This window comes from Suncus etruscus, chromosome 5 (genome assembly GCF_024139225.1).
Source record: "Suncus etruscus isolate mSunEtr1 chromosome 5, mSunEtr1.pri.cur, whole genome shotgun sequence".
Classification (NCBI taxonomy): Eukaryota; Metazoa; Chordata; class Mammalia; order Eulipotyphla; family Soricidae; genus Suncus; species Suncus etruscus.
The window spans coordinates 78,401,722-78,421,401 of record NC_064852.1 but is presented as its reverse complement, the minus strand read 5'-3'; the positions used below and the strand labels follow the sequence as shown (position 1 = coordinate 78,421,401).

The 19,680-nt window shown below is 38.3% G+C and overlaps 1 protein-coding gene and 1 non-coding gene across 2 annotated transcripts in view; one reads left to right on the top strand and one right to left on the bottom strand.

Moving 5' to 3' along the window:
- The window catches only part of PSMD14 (proteasome 26S subunit, non-ATPase 14), a 123,617-nt gene that overhangs the window by 85,085 nt on the left and 18,852 nt on the right, over nucleotides 1-19,680 (bottom strand). The gene's annotated exons all lie outside the window — the stretch shown is intronic.
- LOC126010088 (small nucleolar RNA SNORA51) lies at nucleotides 7,139-7,271 on the top strand. Its single transcript, XR_007496225.1, has one exon. It is a non-coding gene; the product is annotated as a small nucleolar RNA SNORA51 (small nucleolar RNA).

Genomic DNA, 19,680 nt, shown 5'->3' with positions numbered 1-19,680 from the left:
TGTGGCCCAAAAACCAAAAAAAAAAAAAAAAAAAAGTCTGGGGTCGTCTTACTCCAGCTTCAGGGACAAGTGATCTGCCCCCCTTATTACAACTGCATCCCATCCAGCTGCCAGGCGTCATCACTCAGTCCTCTGCTTGTCCTGATTCATTTTTCAGGGCACACAGAGGAGCTGAGTTACCCAGTGCTGCATCCCATTCAGCCACTCGGTATGCGGCTTTCAGGTGCTCAGTCCTCTGACCAGCTTTTATGGGACACAGAGGAGGCCCTCTATCTCCCTCTAACTGTCCTATTAGTCACTGCACCCCAGCCAGCTGCTCTTGGAGGAGCCCCCTCTCCCTGCTCTCAATGTAGATCACAATTAAAAAATCACAGGCACTCACTACAAATGACAAATGTAAAATGATTGCTGACACTGCAAAGTCTAGCTTTATGAAACATATACTGTTAACCTTTGAGGATCCTACTCTTTTTTCTCTTACGTTTTTTAATTTCCATTTGGTGTACATTAAAAGAGAGGTCATCTTATACTACAAATATAGCCCAAACCCTATATTTTAACAGGAAAAGTAGGGGGCCATTTTATATGCCCAGTCATCTTATATGCCAGAAAATATAGTACTCCAGGAAATATATCTAGAATACATACAGAAATTACAAAACTAATAAAGTAGTCCAATGAAAACTAAGCAACTTACTTCAGTAAACATTTCTAGAAAATGACATATACAAACAACATAGTCAACAACACTAAAATCATGAGACCTAAAAAACCAATCTTAAAAATGTACCTGTCAAGATGGCAGGCTGGGAGGGAAAGAAAAGAATCTGGAAGAGGGAAAGGCAAATCAAGTTCAATCCAGGCTTCCCATATGGTCCTTTGAGTATGCCAGAAGTAATTTCAGACTGCAGAGCCAGGATTAACTTCTGAGCAAGGCTGGATGTGACCCCTCCCCACAAAAAAAAAAAGGTACCTAGAATTCCTGGAATTAATGGCTAAAAAAGTTGCTGGAGAGATTGGTTCTGGAACATTGTATGTCTAAAGTTATGAATAACTTTGTAAATCATATATATATATGTATATATATATATCATCATCATATCACAAAAGCCGGATACCACATTCTTCTCCAATATACATGGAAAATTCTCCAAGATTGATTATACACTGGCCACAAAACATACCTCCATAAAAATAAATGATATCAACTATCGTCTCAGACTACAGAAGAAAAATGTCCACACAACAGCAAGCAGGGGAGAGGCAGGAGGGAGGAAAATGGGAACATTGGTGACAGAAAATGTTCACTGGTGAAGGGATGGGGTAAGACATTGTATGACTGAACTTACTCATGACAACTTTTTAACTGTGTATCTCATGGCGAGTCAGTTAAGACATTTGTTTTATTAAAAACATTTAAAAATAGGGGCCAGAGAGATAGCATGGAGGTAGGGCATTTGCCTTACATGCAGAAGGACAGTGATTCAAATCCCGGCATCCCATATGGTCCCCCAAGCCTTCCAGGAGCAATTTCTGAGCTTAGAGCCAAGAGTAACTCCTGAGCACTGCCGATGTGACCCAAAAACAAAAACAAAGCAAAACAAAACAAAACAAAAACATTTAAAAATAGGCAGCTTTTGGAGGTGCTCAGGTAAAGGGATAGAATCCAAGACAAAGAGCCAGTTGCACAGTTGCTCAGCCCTGTTCCATTCAGTGGCCATATGCTCCTCCTAGTCAAGGAATACCAGCATAGGACATAGAAAACACCACACTACAACTTCAAGAATGGGGAAACAATGCAGGCCTCAACCATAATTAGAGAACCAAACTCTTTGATTCCAAAACCTAACTTTTTGGTTAGGCTAACCATCTAACTGTCTAATTAGCCTTTCAGATAAGGACTTTAGAAAAGAAATATGGAGGATGTTCATAGAACTTAAAGAAACCATGGAACGAACTGGCCGTAACACAATTAAGAATCAAGAGGATATGAGACTATAAATAAGAAAACTTCAGGGCCGGGTAGGTGGCGCTGGAGGTAAGGTGTCTGCCTTGCAAGCGCTAGCCAAGGAAGGACCGCGGTTCGATCCCCTGGCGTCCCATATGGTCCCCCCAAGCCAGGGGTGATTTCTGAGCACATAGCCAGGAGTAACCCCTGAGCATCAAACGGGTGTGGCCCAAAAACAAAAAAAAAAAAAAAAAGAAAACTTCAAACTGAAATAACAGGGCTGAAAAACTTGATAGACGAAATGAAAACCTCACTACAAAGCCGATTCAATAGAGTAACAGCAGCTGAAGACAGAATCAGTGAGCCTGAAGATGAAATGCATAACAACTCCACACAACAGAAGAGGTTGGAAAAGAGCCTCAATCAAACAATGGGAAAAGTCTTCAAAGAATGAGAACAGAAACAACATAAGAATCATTGTAGTCTCAAAGACACAGGAAGAAAAACCTCCATTAAGTATCAACAATCAAGGACATCATAGCAGAGAAATTCCCAGAACAAAAGAGTACATACAACCAAATCCTACATGTCTGAAGAGTACCAGCCAAAAGAGATCCAAAGAAAGCACCCCAAGAAACATCCTAGTCACAATAACAAACCCCACAGATAGGGATGAAATACTGAAAGCAGCAAAATCAAAAAGGGAAATTACATTCAAAGGAGGATCCCTAATATTACAGCAGATTTGTCACACACAAAAAAAAATCCTCAAGACCATAAGGCAGTGGTGGATATAGAGACAAAACTCAATGAATTTAATGCATTGCCAAGACTAATTCACCCAGCCAGACTTAACAGTCAGGTTTGAAGGAAAGATACATCACTCAATATATAAACAACAGCCTAGAAACTCTACAGACTTAAAACCAGCCTTAAAAGACAAACTAAAAGGTCTATTTTTAAGACAAGACAGATCACAAGACACACCAAACTCGCAAAAAATAAAAATAAAAAAAGGCATTAAATCCCACGACAATCATCTCTCTCGGCATCAATGGACATAATGCACCAGTTAAGTGACACAAAGTGGCAAAATGGATCAAAAAGCTGAATCCAACATTTTGCTGCCTACAAGAAACATATCTGAAACATCCCAACAAACACAGACTCAAATTCAAAGGTCGGAGGACAATCATTCAAGTAAACAACTACTTAAGGAGGCTGGAGTGGCCATCCTAATATCAGATAACAAAGACTTCAGATTTAAAAAAAAGTTGAAAAGAGATGGATATTTCTTATTATCAACGTATATGCACAACATTCCTATTCTCTTTCTGCTATTGTGCATCATGTACTACTAACACACTATGAAAACACTATTACTGAACAAAATCATCTGCACAGGAAGTCCTAGGAGCCACATGAATCAAAAAATGACTACTTAAATCGAGCAATTCCTTTAAATTCAGAATCTGGTAAAAAAAAAAAAAAATCCCCTCCCAGAGCAATAGACAGCAGTAGGGCATCTGCCTTGCACATGGCCATCCTGGGTTCGATCCTTGGCATCCCATATGGTCCCCCAAGCCTGCCAGGAGTAACTCCTGAGCACCTTCAGGTATGGCCCAACACCCCGAAAAAAACCCACCCACACTCAAATACTGATAAAGGCACAGATATTTTAGAATCAAAAAAAGACTACATCTGCAGCTGAATATACTAAAATAAAATCATTTTCCTTTTTGAAATAAAACTGATACTAAAGCATTGTTACTATGAGGATTACCCCAAACAAATACAAACACCTAGATAGTGCTTGAAACACAAATGCTACTATTTATCACTTTTAATGGCAATATTTTAATACTTGTTACTGGTATATTTTCTTAAACCAATAATTTTAATATTAGTATTAATATATCTTGAATGAATGCAGTAAATTTAGACAGGAAATACTTTAATTGATTTTAACCTGTGGTATTTAGATTAAAAATAATAATAAGGGGCTGGAGCAGTGGTGCAAGCCATAAGGCATCTGCCTTGCATGCACTAGTCTAGGACAGAGTGCGGTTCAATCCCCCAGCATCCCATATGATCCCCAAGCCAGGAGCGATTTCTGAGCGCACAGCCAGGAGTAACCTCTGAGCGTCACCAGGTGTGGCCAAAAAAAACCTAACTAAATAACTAACTAAATAAATAGGATACGTGTTTTATCTGGGCACATATTGCCAAGCACTTGTAGTACAGGTCCCCCCAACCCCTTGAAATGTGTACTTTCCCACTTTTAGGCTGGCTTGTGTACTAGAGTTCTCCCTGCCTCTGGAGAAGCCCGTGTGGTCTCTTTTAAACACAATACCTGTTACTCTTTCTTATCCTTTCCCTCGCCTTCCTCAGTACCTCCATATAAGATGTTTTTATTTGTGAAATAATAATAAAAAATAGGCCAGACAGTTCACTGAGGTATGTGGTAAACCCAGCTTCAATCCCTGGTTCCCCAAACTCAGCATGAGTAATTCCTGAGTGCAGGCTACAAAACTAATATGCAAAAATCCATGGCTTTTCTATAGAAAAATAATGGAAGATTCTAAAAATACAATCCCATTCATAATTGTTCATAAGACAATCAAGTACCTCAGAATCAATTTAATTACGGAGATGAAGGACCTTTACAATGAAAACTACAAAACACTTTTTCAAAAAATAAGAGGATACAAGGAAATAGAGACATATACCTTGTTCATGGATTGGGAGGATTAACATCACTAAAATGTCAATACTTCCCAAAGTATTGTACAGATTGAATGCAATCCCTATAAAAAAAAAGTACCCATGACATTTTTCAAAGAAGTGGATCAAACACTCTTGAATTAATTTGGGATAATAAAAGTCCATGAACAGCTAAAGTAATCCTTGGGGAAAAGATGGAGGGCATCCCTTTCTCTAACCTTAAATTGTACTATAAAGCAGCAGTCATTAAAACAGCATGATATTGGAATAAAGACAAACTCTCAGATCAGTAGAATAGATTTTAATATTCTGAGACTGATCCAAGGTATACACTCAATTAAACTTTGATAAAGGGGCAAGAAATACAATCTGAAGCATGGAAACCCTCTTCAACTAACAGTGTTGAGAAAACTGATTAACATGCAAAAAAGTCAACTCTCTTTAACACAATGCATAAAGGTCAAATCAAAATGGATTAAAGCCTTGATATCAGACCTAAAACCATAAGTTACACAGAAAATGTAGGCAGAACACTCCATGATACTGAAGTTAAAGGCATCTTCAAAGATAAAACACCACTGTGGAAGCAAGGATAAACAAATGGAATTACATTAAAGAAGCTTCTGCACTGCCAAGAAAACAGTGACCAAAATATACAAAGACCACCACAGATTGGGAGAAACTATTCACCCAATACCCATCAGACAGTGGTTAATATTTAAGATATATAAGGCACTAATAAAACTTACCAATAAGAAAAAGACATCTAACCTGTCCAAAAATGAATAGACTTTTCCTCAAAGAAGAAATACAGATGGCCAAAAGGTGTGGATGAAGCCAGTGAAGTTTGGGTGGTTTAGCATAGAACGGGATAGCAGAAAGTAAGTACACAGGAATTCAAACTACCTGGGAGCAACTTCCAGGATTACTGTTTAATTTAGTGAGAGTGGGATAGTTATAGTGTACTTCAGACAAAAGGGTCGGGGGAAAGTAGGTTGTGAGCTGTGTCTTTTGGGGAAAGAGGGTGTGTGCTCTGCATAGGGATTAGGGAAATGCAGGTTCTATGCTCTGTATGTTTAGCTACAAAGAAAGCACATGAAAAAATGTTCCACATCACTAATCATCAGGGAGATGCTGATGGTACCCCTTAATTAGCAATAGTGCAAACCAAAATATCAAAAAGAGAGAGAGAGAGAGAGAGAGAGAGAGAGAGAGAGAGAGAGAGAGAGAGAGAGAGAGAGAGAGAGAGAGAGAGAGAGAGAGAGAGAGAGAGAGAGAGAGAGAGAGAGAGAGGAGAGAGGTAAAATGCCTGGCCCAGGGCGGGTGAGAGGCAGACTAGGGACATAGGTGATTGTAAATGTGTTCTGACTGAAAATCAAAGTGTCTAAAAGGAGAGGTGGAATAGAAAGAGATTGAGAGATTGAGAAAGAGAGAGAGAGAAGAAATGTATGCTTGAGACAGGAAGGGGAGAGGGCATCAGGGAGGGGGAGAGGAAAACTGAGGACACTGGCAGTGGGAAATGTACACTGCTGATAGTTGTACATTGTTATGACTGTAACTCAATCATGAGCAACTTTATCTGTGAAAATTAAAACAACAATATTATGAACAACCTTGTAACCAGTGTTTAAATAAAAATATAGGGCCCGGAGAGATAGTACAGTGGTGTTTGCCTCGCAAGCAGCCGATCCAGAACCAAAGGTGTCCCATATGATCCCCCGTGCCTGCCAGGAGCTATTTCTGAGCAGACAGCCAGGAGTAACCCCTGAGCACCGCCGGGTGTGGCCCAAAAACAAAAAAAAAAAATCCAAAAAAAAAAAAACATATATATATATATATATATATATATATATATATATATAAAATAAAATCCCTTTCTCACACTTATATTCACTGCAGCATTGTTTACAATAGCCAGACTCTGGAAACAGCCTAGATGCCCCTCAATAGTTAAATGGTTAAAGAAACTATGTTACATATACACAATGGAATATTATGCAGCCATCAGAAGAGATGAAGTCATGAAATTTTCCTATACATGGATGTATGTGGAATCTATTATGCTGAGTGAAATAAATCAGAGGGAGAGAGATAAACACAGAATGGTCTCCCTCATCTATGGGTTTTGAGAAAATGAAAAACATTTGTGTAATGATTTTCAGACAAAATAGAGGAGGACTGGAGGGTACAGCTCCTGACATGAAGCTCACCACAGGGATTGTTTAGTGCAGTCACAAAAATAACTACACTGAAAACTATCATAACAAAATGTGACTGAATGAGGGAAGTAGAAAGCCTGTCTAGAGTACAGGCTGGTGTGGGATGGGGAGGAAGGACACTTGGGATATTGGTCATGGGAATGTTGCACTGGTGAAGGATTTTATATATATGTATATATATACATATATATGTGTGTATATGTGTATATATACATATATATTAAAAAATCAAAAAAAGAAAAGATAAGGCCTCCCAATTCTTACCACATGCTGTGTTCTTTACACTGACTGTATAGAAAGAGGAGGTACAGTAAATGCACCTCATATACACCTCAACACAGGCCCTTTGCCTGGTCTGTATTGTGAATTGGGGGACAAAACAAACAAAAATAAATAAATAAAATAAAAATAAAGTCTTGGGACCAGAGTGACACTATTGCAAGTAGGGTGTTTGCATTGCACACAGCTGATTGGGGGCTTTTATCTTTGGCATCCCATAGATCCCCAGAGCAACATTAGGAGAGATGCTTGAGTAACATAATAACTTTATGAGTTTCTAGAGCTTTGAAAAATATATAAATGACTTATAGCCTAGGAATCAAGTTGCAAAATTTTCATTTCAAATTCACTTAAAATACTAAAGAAAAACTATCTAAAAATCATAATAAATACTCATAATCCACAGAATTTGATGATCAGTATTTGTATATTCCTGCTTTCTACCAATATTCCCATATACCATAGATTGCTGCATTAAAAATGTGATGATCCTTAAACTGAACCAGTGACTGATAGGCAACATAGTATGTAAGAGCTTGAAAAGTACAATTTTGCCAGCTGATAAACCAAAGTACTGAATTAGCATATGAAAAGTAATCCACAGATGGCTGCATGCAAGAAAAAGTCAAATGAATAAAAGGTGGAGACTACTTACAATTCTAAAATGAGCTAAGAAAATATTCTGAACACTCTGTCACAATTCAATATTAAACACTGGCCTAGTTATGGCCTCTTTCTTAAAATAATAATAGTGACGCTTTTATTATCTACCATTCCTAATTTGAAGTTCCAGCACCATTCTGGAGGCTCATCATATACCTTGCCTAAACATCACAAAATGGGGAAGCATAATTCTACAATGCAGATATTATTTATAAGTGAAGTAGAAGCTTCAAGATGGTTATCAAAAGTGGTCAATGTAAATGATAAAACCTAAATTCAAAACGGAAGCCTAAACACTATCAAATCAAGTTAAACCTGCACTGATTATACAGTTCACTTCAATTCTAGGAGTTTATCCTGTGTGGTGAAGAGTATGAAAATGTATCCAAAAATTTATATACACACCTATGTTCAGTGTAGCACTTAACACAATAGCCAGAATATGAAAAATGACCAACAGATGAATGAAAAAAATTGTAATTGGAGCTGGAGATACATTATGTAAGATAAGGTGCTTGCCTTGTTCCTGGCCAATCCAATCCTTAGTACCATATATGATCCCCACCAGGTATGCCTCCCCCAACAAACAAAAAGTTATGGTAGGGATCCAAGAGATAGTAGAGAAGGTAAAAATAGTCTTGTAACTGCCACAGGCACAACCCTGGCTCATATCCCTGGTACAACATATGGTCTCCTGACAGCAGGAATAGACACTAAGCACCACAAGGTGTGGCCATGCATACCTTCTAGTTGTGACATATATAAACAGCAAAACTGTATGTAGCTGTTAAGAAAAAAATGAAATCATACAATTGGCTGCAGTATCGATAGAAATTGTTTATCATGTTAAGCTAAATGAGTCAAAAAGACAAGGACTGAGGCCGGAGAGATAGCATGGAGGTAAGGCATTTGCCTTTCATGCAGAAGGTCATTGGTTCGAATCCCGGCATCCCATATGGTCCCCCCAGCCTTTCATGAGCGATTTCTGAGCATGAAGCCAGGAGTAGCCCCTGAGCGCTGCCGGGTGTGACCCAAAAACAAAAAGACAAGGACTAATACCAAATAATCTCACTTACCTGTGAATATAGAGACTAAAAAAAAAGAACAAAGTTAAAAAAAAAAAAAAGAACACATTAACTGAATAGTAACAGTAACAAACCTTTGACCTTGGATTATAAAGCAGGGAAGAGGTAGAATAAAGATAGGATCAGAGATGACATAGGGGCATCAGTAGAGGGTCCTTGGTAGGTAGTGCAGTGCACTAACTTTGTATTTTGTATATCAATAGCACAAACATTAACATTAGTATGGGAATATTGCCTAAAATATAATTTAAAAAAAATTTAAAAAGAAAATTTTAGAAAAGAGATATACATGCTGCTTGTAAACAGAAAAATAAACAGGATTGGCCCCAAAAAGGTAAAACCTGTGATTTGCAAATGAATGGACCTAAGGGGCATTATACAAAGTGAAAGAGCACAGAAAGAAAAGAAATAGACAAATTCCTTTTCGTCTTCTTTATAGGGAATCTTAAAAATAATTAAAGAAGGGGACCGAATCGGTAGGGCATTTGCCTTGCAAAGTGAGTGAACCAGGATGGACTTGGGTTCGATCCCTGGCATCCCATATGATCCCCCAAAGCAAGGAACAATTTCTGAGCGCATAGCCAGGAGTAACCCCTGAGTGTCACGAGGTGTGGCCCAAAGACCAAAATAAAATAAAATAATAAGTAAAGAAAAAGTATCAGGGGATGCTATCAAAAACTTGGAAACCCAGGTTAATACACTATAAAACATTTTGAAAGGTAGTAAGAGATTAGATCTTAAGAGTCTTGTATTTCGGGGTGAGGGAGAGAGCATGGAGGTAAGGTTTGCCTTGCATGCAGAAGGTCGGTTGTTCAAATCCTGGCATCCCATATGGTCTCCAGAGCCTGCCAAGAGCAATTTCTGAGCATAGAACCAGAAGTAACCCCTGAGTGCTGCCAGGTGGGTTACCCCCTCTATAGGAAAGGAAAGCTGACATATAGGGCGCTGTGGACAATACTGCAAAGGGTAAACACCTATATAGATAGACCTCACTAACACAATGGTCAGTACTCCAGACACGAAACCTATACATATTCAAAAGTTGAACTACTAGTTTCCGTTCCTTACAAGTATTATACTTACCTATATTTCTATACTCAGCGCACCTCTTGCCCTCCTCACCTCTCTACATTAATATACACCTAAGCTAACTTCTATATGTTTATATGTGGGCAGGAGCACACAGAGATAGGAATCCTCCTTAATGGACTAACCTAAACCACAAACAACCCATACCTATACCCTATACCTCCCCCAGAAATCCAGCTATCCCTTCACCCCTCAATCCCACCCCCGATATCCCCACCACATTATGACTCTTCATCCTCAGTTCTTAATCCATTAGGCATCAAGACCGACCTCCTACCCCAACGAGCCAGTACCCACTACACAAATGAAGAGACACCCACCCAAACTCTCACCTCATTCCCGGCAAGAAAATACAACCAACACCCCAAATGACCCATGCAGTATGGCCCTCCTAATCACCTCTCCCTAATATGGACTGTGGCTTGATACCGGAACTAGCTCCAAAGGACCTCCACTACAAGAACTCTATCCAAGACCTCCCTGCCTGGACCCCACACTTCACAAGGAAATCTCAAAAGATAATGGGGAAGCCTGTACTTTCATCATAAATATAGACCTATATAACACTACCTCTTATCCTGTTTCTCCCCAAATGTAATCTCCTGTATCACTTTCTCCCTTTTTCTTTGTTTTTTTTTCTTTTTTCTTTTCTTTTTTATCCTTGTCCGTTTTTGTTTTGTTTTGTTTTAGTGTTTGTTATTTGATTTGAACTGTTTTTGTTTCTTTTGGGTCACTCCTGGTGGCACTCGGAGGGTGCTCCTGGCTCTATGCTCGGAGATCGGCCCTGGTGGCACAGGGGACCATATGGGATGCCGGGATTTGAGCCACCATCTTTCTGCAGGAAGGACAGACGCCTTGTCCCCATATTATCTCTCCCGGCCCCACTTTATTCCTTTAATTACGTCTTTTATTTAATCTTTTTTTTTTTAAGAAACTCTTTTTTTTCTTTAGATATGTGTGAGCATATATATTCCTAGTTTTTGTCGTGTGTCTGTTTTCTTCTCTCTCCACCCCCAAATCCACCAGCAATATAATGTAGCACCACTTCTTCCTGCAAAGACATATTAAACAAAGGGGAAATTTTATGTGTAAAAACTAGCTCTTATCTACTAGGGATAAGAACTCATACTTGTTTACAACACAGGGACATCTCCCACCCTGAACGTATGTCATGTGGAAACAACTTAGACTGCAGGGAACTAGACACCGACCATCCAGCCTTGACTCCTGGACCCCAGACACAGAAACGACACAGGTTCTCTACAACAGCTCCAGGAGCCCAATCCCCTCCAGGGCATTCATAATGCTGCTCTGACGCCAACATGTGCCAGTGCTAAATTGATAACCTGACAATGAGGAAATGGGAACAACTTGACCTAAGAGCAAGTTGTCCTTCCTCATCAGCCAATGATAAGACAAAATCAGAAAACATGTCACCCTTTGATCTGTGCAAAAGCCAAGATTGCTATATACAGATGACTGAATATTACAACCAGGACGGGACAGTACACATCCAGGGACCAACAACAACAGCAGCAACAAAAAGCTCTAGCCTAGCTTTTGGTCTACGATCTGTTCAATAAACAAGAGCTCCAATTCCAGAGGTCTAACTGAGACAACCGCAACTGAATGGGTCTTCCGGAAACATAACAAAAGACTTTATCCCAGGCTCCATCCTAGGAGCAACATAATGACCAAGACCACCAACTACAGAAGATGGATTAAAATGACACTGAAGAAGCAGAACTGCTAGAACCACAAAGAAAGACTTCATCATAAGCTCCATTCCTTGAGCTGCACAGTCACCAAGATCTCTAGATACAGAGGTCTGATTTTACCATCCATGATGAAGCAGAAGTCTTCCATATACCACGAAAACACCGAGGGGAGAGTAAATGATCGTACAAGGAGTCTATAGTTAATCCCATGACAGTACACTTCAGGGGGGGGAGAAACCCTGTATCTCCTAGGCCAAGGGAATTCCCTCTATAATATCCCCAATAGTTACTGTACCTATGCTGAGGAAAAAGAAAAAAAAAAAGCACAAAACAATCATTTTTCCACATATTTATTTATCGATTGATTGATTTTTTGATGTCTTTATGTTAGTGTAGAGACTGAAGTTGATGTCTCCAATTTTATTTTATCTTATCTTTCTCTTTCTTTTTGCACTCCAGCATGAGTTGATTTCAGAACTGAGACTGTTGTGTGGTGCTTGTCTTTATTGCTGTGGTGCTCACTGGATATTTAATTTGGTATTTCTTTCTGTATAGTGGTAGTGTTTCAATTGCCTTTTTCACATCCCCTCTTTTTTTTTTTTTTTTTTTGGTTTTTGGGCCACACCCTGTGACGCTCAGCGGTTACTCCTGGCTATGCGCTCAGAAGTTGCTCCTGGCTTCTTGGGGGACCATATGGGACGCCGGGGGATCGAACCGCGGTCCGTCCTAGGCTAGCGCAGGCAAGGCAGGCACCTTAGCCACCGCCCGGCCCCTTCACATCCCCTCTTAAACTGAGGTTGAAATCCTCTGAAAGGACTCCGCCTATTTTCAGCATATTTGACTTCTTTTTTTTTTTTCTTATTTTGTACCCCAATCTATTGCTTTTCTTTCCTTCAAACAAAGCCACTCGATTTATCTAGCTCAGCTTCTTAAATAGAGGAGGAGACAGGGGAAGGTACCAGGACCCAACAGATATATGATCAATAATAGTGAACTGGACAAAGAGGGGACCACCTACTCTAGCAGTCCGGGGGTGAAGGTGGGGTATATGGGTTGCAGAAGGGGAACTGGGATGGGGGGAGGACAAATTTGGTGATGGGTATTACCCTGATTCAATGTTAATATGTACCTAAAATACTACTGTGAAAGATATGTAAGCCATTATGATCAAAATAAAAATTAAAAAAAATTAAAAAGAGACTTGTATTTAAATGGTGAGAAAGAGGGGCCAGAGAGATAGCACAGTGGCAGGGCATTTGCCTTGCATAGCCAAGCCAGGACAGACCCGGGTTCAATTCCCAGCATTCCATATGGTCCCCAAGAGTACCAGGAGCGATTTCTGAGCACAGAGCCAGGATTAATCCCTGAGTACAGCCAGGTGTGGCCTAAAAACCAAAATAAATAAATAAATAATAAATGGTGAGAAACAGCAAGAACACTGGTAAAGGTGCTTGCTTTGTATGCAGCCAACCATGTTTCAATCCCTAGCACTTCATGAAATCCAATGAACAAAATCAGAAGTAATCCCTGAGCACTGCTAGGTATGGCCACCCCAAACAACTACAAAAAAGTTCTCTTCCCAAGGAAAAACAGTCATCAAGGGGGAATTAGGAATAAATAACACAATGGCTTACAGGACCTGCTCTGCAAGCTTATGGTTATGAGTTCAAACCCTGGTGTCCCAAGTGTACTGAGCATGATCCTGGCAGCTGTGCTGTTTAAATTTAGCAGCTATGCTGTCTGTGATCCCCTGTGCTGCAAGTGATTTCCAGCTACATAGTTACCAGCTGTTTGTAGATCTACAAAAAGGGCTGCAACCATGCCAACTTCTCATGACACATCCATAACCAGCAGTGGGCACCACAATCCTAACTATTTATGCCTTAACTAATAGTGCTGCTCATCTTGTAACTAAAGAAGTGAAAAACCTCAATAAGTATAGTGGCCAGGTATGCAAAGATGACAATCTGATGTGTAGCTCCAGAAACACAAGTAAAACTTGGCACCACAGCCAAACATTTATACACCCTGGTCATTGCAACATCATCACTAATAAAAATAAAAGGAGAATGACTTTAAATTTTTTTTGTTAAAATAAAGGAAACAACCCAAGTAAGTGTCAATAACAAAAACTGATTAAATTATAGCACAACCATAAAATGCATTAGCAATCGTGCAAAGAAAACTATTCAGCTATATATGTATAGATATGGAATGAGATAATCTTCAGGTTATTAACATTACATATGCATACTGTACCATCCAATAAAGTAGTCACTGGTACCAGGCAATATTTAAAGCTGTTAAAGTTAAAATTTTATATTTTTGGGTTTTGGGGCCACAACCAGAGATGCTCAGTGGTTACTACTGGCTCTACTTTCAGGTAGCGCTTAGGGAACTGTAGAGGTTGTCAAGGATTTAACCAGGTTGGCAGATTGCAAGATGGATGCCCTAAATACTGTACTATCTGTCTGGCCTCTAAAGTTAAATAAAATTTTAAATCTTTAATTCTTCAGTCATTATATCCTCGACCTTTTAAAGGCTTAAGTGGCACATGTGGCTAGTGTCTACCATATTAGTAATTAGGAATAATATACTTCCATTCTCACAGAAAGTCCTGGACAGTACTGATAAAACTTATTTTCAGAAGGATAGAAACTAAAAACTACAGCCATTTCTAGGGCAAAACACAACACAAGGACATTTACCTAACATATACATATTTGTAACATCTAAACTCTCTAACACATTGCATACTATCTATTTAAAAATACCTTTTTAAGAGCCTAATGGCAAGCATAACAATCAGAATTCATTCTCCAGAAATGCCCAGTAGCTGAGTGTGATTCCTGCATACTAGGTTAGATCCCAGTATTACAACATATAAGCGAGCATGACAATTCAAGTGTGCAGTCTGCAGCAAGCATACAACTAAAATGGTATTTCAATCAAGTGTGTGACCCCCCCCTACTAATATAAGCACCGAAGTCAAATAATGGGGCTACCAGAAAAAAAACTGTAACTTTCAGTTATTAAAACACTGTAAGGAAAAAAGGGAAAGGGGAATACTTTATTTCTCAAACATTTTCTTGATTTTTGTCAACTAGAAGCAAAGAAGTTTGAAAAGTTCTGAGGCAAACAGAGAGAGGTTAGGGGATATGCCTCCAAGAAGTTCCACAATTACTCTTTATCACAATCCTACCTAAATATTCCTACATTTACAATTAATATTTGGGACACATTGCAAAGAACCACAGATTTATTACTGCTAAGGAGTTAAAGGAATAGATACAGAAGAAAAATGTTTTCAAAGCCCAGGAGTAACTGTGGTCAAAGGAACAAAGGGAAATCACTTTCAAAAAGGCAGATGCAGGTCACACTAACATATCTTCTTTTTGTATAGTACTTTTAAAGCTCTAGAGGAGTCATTAAAAGTGACAATTCTGCTATTGTGCTTCAAAGTCACTTTTTTTTTCAAGTGTCCTATTTCTTCAAATACCATGATATATTGAAGAGTTGCTTTTTTGGTATATATACCCGATTTTCTCACTAAAAAAATGGAAACCTGAGCTAGATAGTTCAATAGGCTGAGTGCATACTTAATTCAATCCTCAGCACCACATGATCCCCTGAGCATAGCCTTAAGCAACCCCTGAACTCTTGAATCAGAAGTAGCCCCAGTGGACTTGTGGGGATAGCCCCCAAACCAAAAAAAAAAAAAAAAAAAGCAAAGGAACTAAAGGGAAACCTACAAAGCTACCTGCAAAATATAGCATATTTTTGCTAATTAGAGGAAGTTAACAGTTAAGCCACACAAAAGTCATGGTGGAATAGGAAACCCAAACAAGACAACATAGTTGAATTAACTCTCACTGGGAGATGGTCCAAGTGATCCTCATTAAGGGAGAGTAAATCTGGAGATTATGCCAAACCACCCTCTTTCCTGCATATTCAGGAATTAAAAAGAAAATGCATAAAATACCTTTTATAAGTACTTACTCATTTCATGATACTGTACTAGAAGTTTAAAAAGTTTCATTTGGGCCCGGAGAGATAGCACAGCGGCATTTGCCTTGCAAGCAGCCGATCCAGGACCAAAGGTGGTTGGTTCAAGTCCCGGTGTCCCATATGGTCCCCCGTGCCTGCCAGGAGCTATTTCTGAGCAGACAGCCAGGAGTAACCCCTGAGCACCGCCGGGTGTGACCAAAAATAAATAAATAAATAAATAAATAAATAAATAAATAAATAAATAAATAAATAAAATATAAAAAGTTTCATTTTAGTCTGCCAGAAAGATGGGGGGTTAGAGAGGAAAACTGGGGTACTGATGGTGGAAATGTGCATTTATAATGAAAGAATTGGTGTTGGACATTGTATGACTGACAATCATGAACAATTTTTTTAACTATCTCACAGTGATTCAATTACAAAATTTATTTTTAAAAATATTTCATTTTAGGGACCAGAGTAAAAGTGGGTAGGGCATTTGCTTTAGCAGGTTCAATCCTGGGCATCCATATGGTCCCCTGAGCTGCCAGGAGTCATTTTTGAGAGTAACCCATGAGTGCCACTGGGTGTGCCCACCCCCCTCAAAAATTAAAACAAATAAAAGGTTCATTTTAAATGTGACAGGCATAAAGAAAGCATTTTCACTCTCCCTTGCCTGACCAGGGATCTAGTCTAATACCAGAGTGTAGCTTTGCTATTTCCCACACTGCCATTCAGTTAATCTGGGCAGGTCAGAGATAGGTATCAGGAAAGAGAGGCAAGGGGTATTCACAAAGCAGCAAATATCATGAGTCTTTTTCTTGAAAGGGGTGGATTTAGTATCACACCCTACACTACTACTACTACTGCTCTGTATTAATCCTACCTGTTAATCAATGTTCTGCAGTAATATGTGATAATGTGGTACCAGGGATTGAATTTGGGTCAGCCACATGCAAGGCAAGTGCCTTAAATCCTAATCTCTGACCCAAAGGTCACGCTGTTTTCCCCTATACAAACAGATGAGGAAACCTGCCCAAATTTTAGAAAACTGGGTTTGTAGGAAATGAAAAGCATGATATAGTCTACTCAGATAGAAATATTAGTATCTCCAATATCTAATCATATCTATAAACTTAATAAAAAAAACTTGCCACAAAATATAAGACAAAGCAAGGAAGATATAGAAGAATAGTGAGAAAAAAATTATGACAATTATTTCAAAAAATGTGTAATTCCAAGTTGCTTAAACAGGCTTTAAACATAATAACTACAAAAAATAATTTAAATCCTTATGAATTTATATGGCAGCTGCTATGGTTATTTCACATAACTGCTACATGTAGAAATCTCAACACTTATGTGGCCTAGACAAATTTATATTTATTTAAAGGAATAAGACACTTGAAAATGAGTTTATATTAATGGGAAAGTGCAAAGAAACTTGCTGATGTGTGCCAGCTCCATGGCCCATGGGCAATGAACACTAACTGCCTGTGCCAGTGAGATCACCAACCAACATTACTGTGAAAACTCTGAAAGAAGCTGTTAACACTCTAGTTTAATCTCAGAATAGGCCAGAGAAGATTAAGCAGAACTTTACATCAGTAGCAGGTCTCCCAAGTTCTCTTGATGCCACAGAATTCGTAAGTGGGATCAGTATGTTCTAAAAAAATATGGTACTGAAAGAAAAAAAGGTTCCACAGCATCAAGCAGTGTAATACTTGAAACCTCATCATCAAAGTGACAGTTTTCAAGTGCCATTTATGATGCCCCAGTCTGGAAACATCCCAGCTAACCCATCTGATCAACAATTTCACAGATGGAAGCACTTGATGGCTAATTGGCAAGTCTATTATTCAAATAAAACAGCTCACTGTACCTCTTCTTTCATTACTACAAATCAAGGTACAAGAAGACTGGTCATTCAAATTAGCTTAATAAGAGAAGCTTCTTTCCCAACGTAAGTTTATTTATATTTACAAAATTTTATTTTGGCAATAAATTTAAGCATGAATCATTTCAGAGTAAGAAAAATGTCTTATAAACTAAAATGTATAAGAAACGTAGATGTTTTTTCTAAAGTGTATTATGATATCCTACACCTTTATTAATGTCAAAACTGTCACTCATTCCTTATTTTAAAATTATGAACCAAGTACTACATGTCGGGAAAAAAAACCCTCTAAGATATTTTAGAATTCCTGAAGTTTTTTTAAGCAAACACCTTACTTTTCACCTATATTTTACCTTTTACTAAAAAAAAAAATCTAAGTTTACTTATGTTTTTATTTAATTCAAGTATCCAGTCAAAATACTATATCATCTATTGAAAAATCTTGTTATGGATAGGTTTTGCATCAGAAAGACTTTATATTCCCATAAAAATAATTCAGATTTTGTGAAAAAATATGGTGGTTATAAGAGGGAACAGGAAAAGATGATGGGAGAAGTGGCTAGAAAGGGGCATTTTCATAGTGATGGCAGAAAAGGGCAATGAAATTTATACATATTGTAAATCTGTAAAACTGTACTCTCAAAATTTTACTATTGTAAGCCAATAAATCAGTAACTCCATAAAAACGATCTAAAAAAATAAAAAGACGCGTTCCAACCCCAGCTCCATTTCTTGTTAGTTAATTCCATGACTTCAATCTACCGAGATAAGTGTTGTGAGCACTAAATGAAATTAAATAGTAAAATATACCACATTAAAATATGGGAGGCATTCAACATGAGTCAATTTAGTTCTCATATGCTCCCCACTTAACTTTTATAAATTCAACAGAAATATTCTGATATAACTGTCAAAATATGTAGGTTCTTTTTGCTTTGTTTTGGCTTGAAGGCCACATTTGGTGATGCCCAGGAGCTACTCCTGTTACTGCACTCAGGAAACGTTTCTGGTATTGCTTGGGGGACCATACGGATGCCAGGAATCAAACCAGGGTCAACTGCATGCAAGGCAAATGCCATACCTCCTGTATTATCTCTCTGGCCCCACCAAATGGGCTTTGTTTATGGAAACATACATTTACTCTAAATCACAGGATCTCATGGTGATGATGGCATTTTTATTCAAGAGTATCTCACTGTTTCCTATGAAGCTACAATCTTTGTAGCATGTTGAAAGCTTCAAGAAAGAGTCTTTTAAAAGACTATATGTTCAAAGATCTTACTCCATCAATAAAAAAAAATGCACAAAGGCCCAGGACATACACACTGGAAGGAAAAAGAAACTAGAAGCATGTACCAACTAATGTAAAATCAAAACCCTCTTCAATTGTGATAAAGCTACATGTTTAAAAAAATGTATTCTACTAGGTAATGAAGTATAATAAAATGTTTTTTCTAATTTATCAAGTATCCAGTCAAAATGCTATATTATCTGCTAAAAAATCTTGATATGGAATTTTACATTCCATATCAATGATATGGATTTACAATGTATGTAAATTTCAGTGCCCTTTCATGCCATCACTATGAAAATGCCCCCTCCTAGCCACTTCTCCCATCATCTTTTCCTGTTCCCTCTGATAGAGACCATATTTTTTCACGGAATCTGAATTATTTTTATGGGAAACAAAAGTCTTTCTGATGCATTTCCCATAAAATAAAAGAGTAGAGCATAAAAAGAAAATGGTACTTTTTCAAACTTGGGTTTTGTTTTACCTACTTTTGAACATAACCAAAAGTGGAAATATCACAATGAATAACAGAAAAAAATAACTATCATATAATCAATATATTATCTTTATTATCTCTCAGCAAATCCCATAGTGTCTGACACAAATATTCAGTCTGTTGGAGAAGAACCTGAGAAATAACTGGCAACATCTGAAAAACTGCCCAGTGAGGAGTAGTGCTCCAGACCATACCACACCAGTAACCCCGAAGAAATGTCTTGGGAGAAAATAGCACAGTCTGCCCAGGTTTTAAATGAATAAGATATACAGAGAACTGCCCAA